The sequence below is a fragment of the Mugil cephalus genome, chromosome 9 (assembly GCF_022458985.1).
Source record: "Mugil cephalus isolate CIBA_MC_2020 chromosome 9, CIBA_Mcephalus_1.1, whole genome shotgun sequence".
NCBI lineage: Eukaryota > Metazoa > Chordata > Actinopteri > Mugiliformes > Mugilidae > Mugil > Mugil cephalus.
In genome coordinates, this window is record NC_061778.1 from 10038627 (window position 1) to 10044626 (window position 6000).

The window sequence follows — 6000 nt, forward strand, 5'->3', positions numbered from 1 at the left end:
CAGTGCTCTGGACTGAAGCGGTGCACTGAACAGCCAACAGTCACATTCCTCGACTATCAATCACTAATGTGGAAAGAGAACTGGGGACAGCATTGTGTGACATTGGCTCAATCCATATGACATTTGTGGCAATCATATTACTGAATCCTGCAGCGAGGAGTTCACATTTGTCTGTATTAAGCTCTGACGTGCAGTTTTGAAGTCGTGGCTGTGTTTTGGATCAAAACTACACTGCTGAGTCGTCTCATGTTAGGGTTTAAAGACAAGTTATGTCTTTTGACTCTTGCGGCCAAAGAGTAACATTTAACAGAAAGCAGAAACGGACCTTAGAGGGAATCCTGTGGAGCTTCTTTTTTTTTTTTTTTTTTTGTAAATCTGGAATATAAAAAATTCGGCACAGTGTTTGAGCTCATTTTGGGTACTGAGGTGCCAAAAACCTCAGTAAGATCTATCAAAACAGACGCCATTTCTGTCGTTTAGTTTCGACGAGCCCACCCAGGCATACGCAAAAAGATTATTTTGTCTCCCGAATGCAATCAGCTGATTAGCAATTAAGCTTTTAAGGACCCTAAATGAAGCTGGCTCTGCCTTACCGCAGTAAATAGTGGATGAAGAGCTTCACCACGGTCAGGCATTTGAGCACTGACCTGGAATAAACCTTCATAACAGGCAACCTGGTGGCCAAAAGCAGCTGGACACATTGTTGCATGACAGCCTGTTATTCCTGTCCCCCATATTTTCGGTGATGCCATCAAACAGCCGCGAAATAATTTGAAAAATGTTTTTACTGTTGCTCACTGGGATCAAGTGAGGCTCACACCTGTTCACATGCAGGGATTCTTCTTTTAATCTGAGACCGGCCTGGCGCACGGAGGGCAAGGGGACAAGCAGCACTTACACAAACAACTTCATCCCCTCTTACAAAACAAACGCCCTTCACTGCTGCTGGCTGAGATGGAGCAGCCTTGTCCCCAATCCATCTGTGGCCTGTGGGGAGCCTGCGGGGATCGTGGTTCATAATTCATAGAAGGACGACCGGCGAACGACAACTGCGGGCCTGCTAGGATGAACCAGCCCTTTTCATTATGCATTGGATCTCTGAGTAGCAAGGATCTCTGACTTTCAAGATTCAGAAGGCACATCCTGGATGCTCTGTGATTTTCTGAGAGCTGTGAATGTGGGTTATTAGCATAGTCAGATATGCACACACACACAGTCACAGTCCCTGAGCTGGAAGGATATACCGAATATAGTAATTGCATAAATTCCAAAGTGGAGTAGACTCCACTCTGTGTGTTTGCATAGGTCAGTGATTAAGCTGGATGAGCTAGAGTACTCCTGGGATGTAAAGCAGTGACAAACCAACTGCACTAAAGGTTTTGATAAATCCCCTTAGTAGAGTCAGACTCCCACTTCTCATTTAAATCCTGCTGCATTCTCAAGAGTTAAGAGTGATGACGAATGCTAATAAGTAGCTGAAGCCAGAGTTAATTCACGCTATTTTAAGTCTGCTGAAAGGTTGACTGTGTGTTTACATAATGCACTCGCCTTTATTGTCGCATGTCTGTCTTAACGCCGCAGCATTTCCACCACAGCGGGCAGATCGATGAGCGCACAGTTTTGACCACGGAAAAACAAAACAGCTAAAGTTCAGAGCTGTGCAGATGAACCAGGTCCCAGCAGCCCCCGTTTTTACTTTTATTCCAGTTTGTTGTGTAAAGTTTTGCGGTCAATCTGCTGGGAATGTTGTGCTTCTGAGTTGCTGTGCTGCCAAATAAATCATAACTTTTAAAGATTTAGTTGTAGACATGTACAGACATCGAATAAAATCTCTTAAGTCACACTAAGTTCCAGACCTTGACTTTGGATTGCAACCTATTGCAGTGGCCTAAACCAAGACATTGGCAATGTTTACATAGACAATATTTCATCATTCAGTCTGAATTCATTTTGAATAGAGATTCCGGCTGAATGTTTTACATGAACTAATACCATGTACTGTACATAGAAGCTCTGATCCTCATGATGAATAAAACATAGTCTGAGACTCCTTTACATTAATTAATCAGTCTGTTTATTCGTTACCAAAACGTGGATGAACATAATTCAAACATATAATTACATACTAAACATACACTAACTGTCCAAGACAATGGCAGGGGTCAAAAAGTGTGTCCTTTACAGGTGGAACACTTGACACAATAACGATAGGTTTAGATAGGATGGGACTGAAAAGCATTTATTTTTAAAAGCAGACAAAGTCCAAAAAAATCATGAGGAAAAAATAAAAACACTAAGGAAACTAGAAACAGACTGGGGGACATTTCCAAAGTACAAAGACGACCTGGCAAAGTGGGAAGGACACACGGAGACTTAATGCAAGGGGAACAATGAGACACATCAAGGCGGGCCCACCAGTCAGGGACAAGTGGAGACATCTGAAAAGACAGATTAAAGAATGTACAAAATAAAACAGGAAATGCAACAAAACATACGGTTAATCAGGACCAGACGCTGCAGAGCTGGATGTGCCAGTTTGACCATATAGAGAAAACCACCAAACATATGCGTATTATGAAACGTGCCAACATATCCCAGAATATAACTTCTTTGACATGTGCAAAGCGGCTGTGCCCGCAATGGAGAAGTTTTGTGTTGCATGATGGAGAGAGACAGAATCATGCTTTCGACTCCTGAAAGTCAAATGTTCTAAAAAATATTTTCCTATTTCCAGTCTGATAGAAAAGTCTTTCAGAATAAGTCGGTCTGCTCCGACTGAGGTGGTCACATGATGGACGCTTGGATTATTATTAGTGGGATATATTAGTGTCCATTGTAAATGTAGTACCTGACTCAGTACCAGTCTGATGTAACCTCCACGTGCACCAAGTGAAACCCAAACGTTCTAGAGGGACCAATGAAATATCACATTATTTTTCCCATAAATAAATAATTGACTGTTTGTATCCAGTTGGCATTTCCTTCCAAGCCTTCATCTGATTGATTGATCAGTCCAAATCTAGGCAGATGCATTTAGACACACAATATAACGTTAAAAATGCAATGCGTCTCTCCTTGGCCAGACGTGATAGTTTCATTAAGGTGGGCAGATGGACAACTAGCAGGCACACTACCAGGCAACTCTTCCTCGCATTAAAATATCAGGTCCCACGTTCAGTCAAGCAGAATGATGAATCACATTTTACACTCTTCATTTGTCTCCTCTGTCTTCATCAGCAATTTTTTTTTAAAAAACTCGTCTCTCATTTTTCTCTCTGATAGAGTGTGAAAGAATAATTTCTCACTTTAAGGTGAAAACGCTCAGTGACTTTCCCTTTTTCTTTCTCCTCCTGCGGCATCCGTCTCCCTTTGTCTTCTGCCTTCCTTTATAGTTTTATGTAGTTTCTGAATAGTTCCACTCAGAACCCAATATGTATCCTCGCACTGATTCAGGCGCCAGCTTGTTTTTCCTCCTCGCACTGAAAATAACCCCTTGCCGGCTAATGACATGTATGATTTCTACGGCTTTTCACAGCGACACGCATGTTCACGTATAGTTATGCATGTTTGTGCTACGAGGGAAATCTAACTGCCGTTGTTTGCGCCTTGTTCTTCCTTTTCATCTCCCTTATACGTCTGCTCCTGTGGGGGCATATGCATATGATTTTTTATGAAGTAAACACTCACAGTGAGGACGGCGTAACCTCTTTGAAGTCATTGTTCACTTCACCGTGGGAAATTATGATGTTGATGATTATGTTGGAGAAAAAAGAACAAAAAAAAACAAAAGATTTCTCCTGACATTAATGGGAGCGCATTTGAGAAAAGTTTGCTTTTCACCTCATATATTTCAAAATATTTTGTGCTTTGAAGCTACCTGAACTCTGCGAAACGGGAGTCAGAGTTTTCAACAATGACTCAGGTATGACTATATTATAACTTAACTTGAATACAGCAATACAAATAGTACTCACAGATGCTCTTATTACACGGATACCATTTGAAACCGCTTTTACAGTCTAATGCACCACATGGCTACCTTGCTGAAATTTCTCTTGGCGTTTCATTCATAAATAACCACTTCCTCCTTTAACTATGGCTGTAATGCATGGTTTGCAAGCTGCACTTATCATAAAATCTATACATTGTCAAGATGCCTGCAACAACTGAAGGAGGAAGCCCCTCCAGGAAGTGATCAATGAATGCAAGAAACTTATTTATTATTTATCGCAATGATAAAAAAAAAAAACAAAAACAAAGATTAAACCACATGCAATGATTCAAACAAACATTGTCATTTTCTCTTTCGGCTCACGATAAGTCTGCTATAAATATAAGGGAAAAAAAATCTTGCTTTTTGCATGTTTATGGATATTTAACTGGAGGCAAAAATAAATAAATAAATAAATAAATAAGCATATGCACCGCTGCCTCCTGTTCCCTACACCCTGTTAAAAATGCTGAAATAGCGCAGGGTCCCCGTGGGAGTTTCTTAGGAGGGAACCCAAAACACCGTAGCTTCAGTGCATAGAGAGCCGCTCCCATGACACATTTGTACTGGAGAAGGGGATTTATCCTGTTTTGGGGGAAGCGAGATCTGAGATCTCAGCATCTGCTCTCCAGCTTGGCACTGCGAGTGCTGGAGGCAAAGCACATCACCACCGTTTGATTAAAGATTTATACCCTTTCAGACATGTTTTCTCTCATTTTTTTTTTAGCAAAGCTTATCTCCTGCGTTTTGCTGAGAGCTGTTTAAAGCGAGGGAGTGGCTCCTGTCTCAATTGTTTTTCTACCCTTTATGTAGCACGCTGAATCCCAGACATGTGAGGTGTGGTTTTTTTTTTATTAAATAGATTCCATTTGACTTGAGTTTAAAGACGCTGTGGTAAATGATGTAACAGGGTACCATCAGAAGTATTTACATTTTCTCACAATGAAATATAGAGGGAAAATGATACTTCATAAATTCTACTGACTCTGCAGGTTTGGATTATCTCAAGCTAATGCACGACTGGAGCAGAGTTGGACTTCATTCACTCTTCCGTAAACAAATGTTTAAAAGGCCCCATTCAGCAGATTTGCATTTGAATCAGGGACGGCTTTGAGCCGTCTGTAAATCACCGGCCACTATTGTGGCTCTTGCAGAAATTCATTTAGTAAATATACACTTTTAGTCCAGCCACATGTCTGTGAAAAACATCCTGAAGCACAGCATTATTATTCTGGGAGTTGGCAGCGAATTTGAAAACAAATTTGAGAAAGGTGATAAACCCTTTACAAGCAAAATCTGAAAAAAAAGACACATTGGAGGACGCCTCATCTGTTCCCAGCTCCATTTTTTGTGTTCATTTCTCTGATTACTGTGAAACACAAACCAAAGGCAGATTGTGTTGCACCCACAAAGGTGTAATACTAAGTAATTAGGGGAGACTTTCCAGTAAATACAGTTTACAAATACAGAACCATGTTTGTCTCCGTGTTATTTTTCCACTTCTGCTAATGGCATTAATAATTGCTACAGTCTTTTCATTTGCATTTGCACACTTGCATAAGTGCATTCGTGCTGACAAGCGCAGTGCGAGTACACGGATGGCGTACTCATAATGTTCATAAACGTCGGCGTGAAACAATGGACACATCTCAGCCTGAGCGGTCGCCATGGCAAGTGAAAGGGGACAGACCGCAAATCGGTTTTCAAGCAAACGTGAACAATAATCTATAAAAACGTTCGGTTATGCAGCACACGTCTGCACAAAGTCACTGAATACTCTTGTCAGAAAGAAGCCACCTGTATATTTAATGGGCTCGTTTCATGGTCGGTAGTAGTCGGTAATGGATCGTCAAAAAGGTCGTACACACTCATGTTGCCCAGAGAATAAATCCTAATGATGTGGTTGTTGGCCTGACCTGAAGCCAGCAGCCATCCAGGAGACCCTTCTATCCGGCTTGCCTGCAATTAGCAAATGCTAGCATGCTAAATGTGGTGGTAATTCTGCAGTA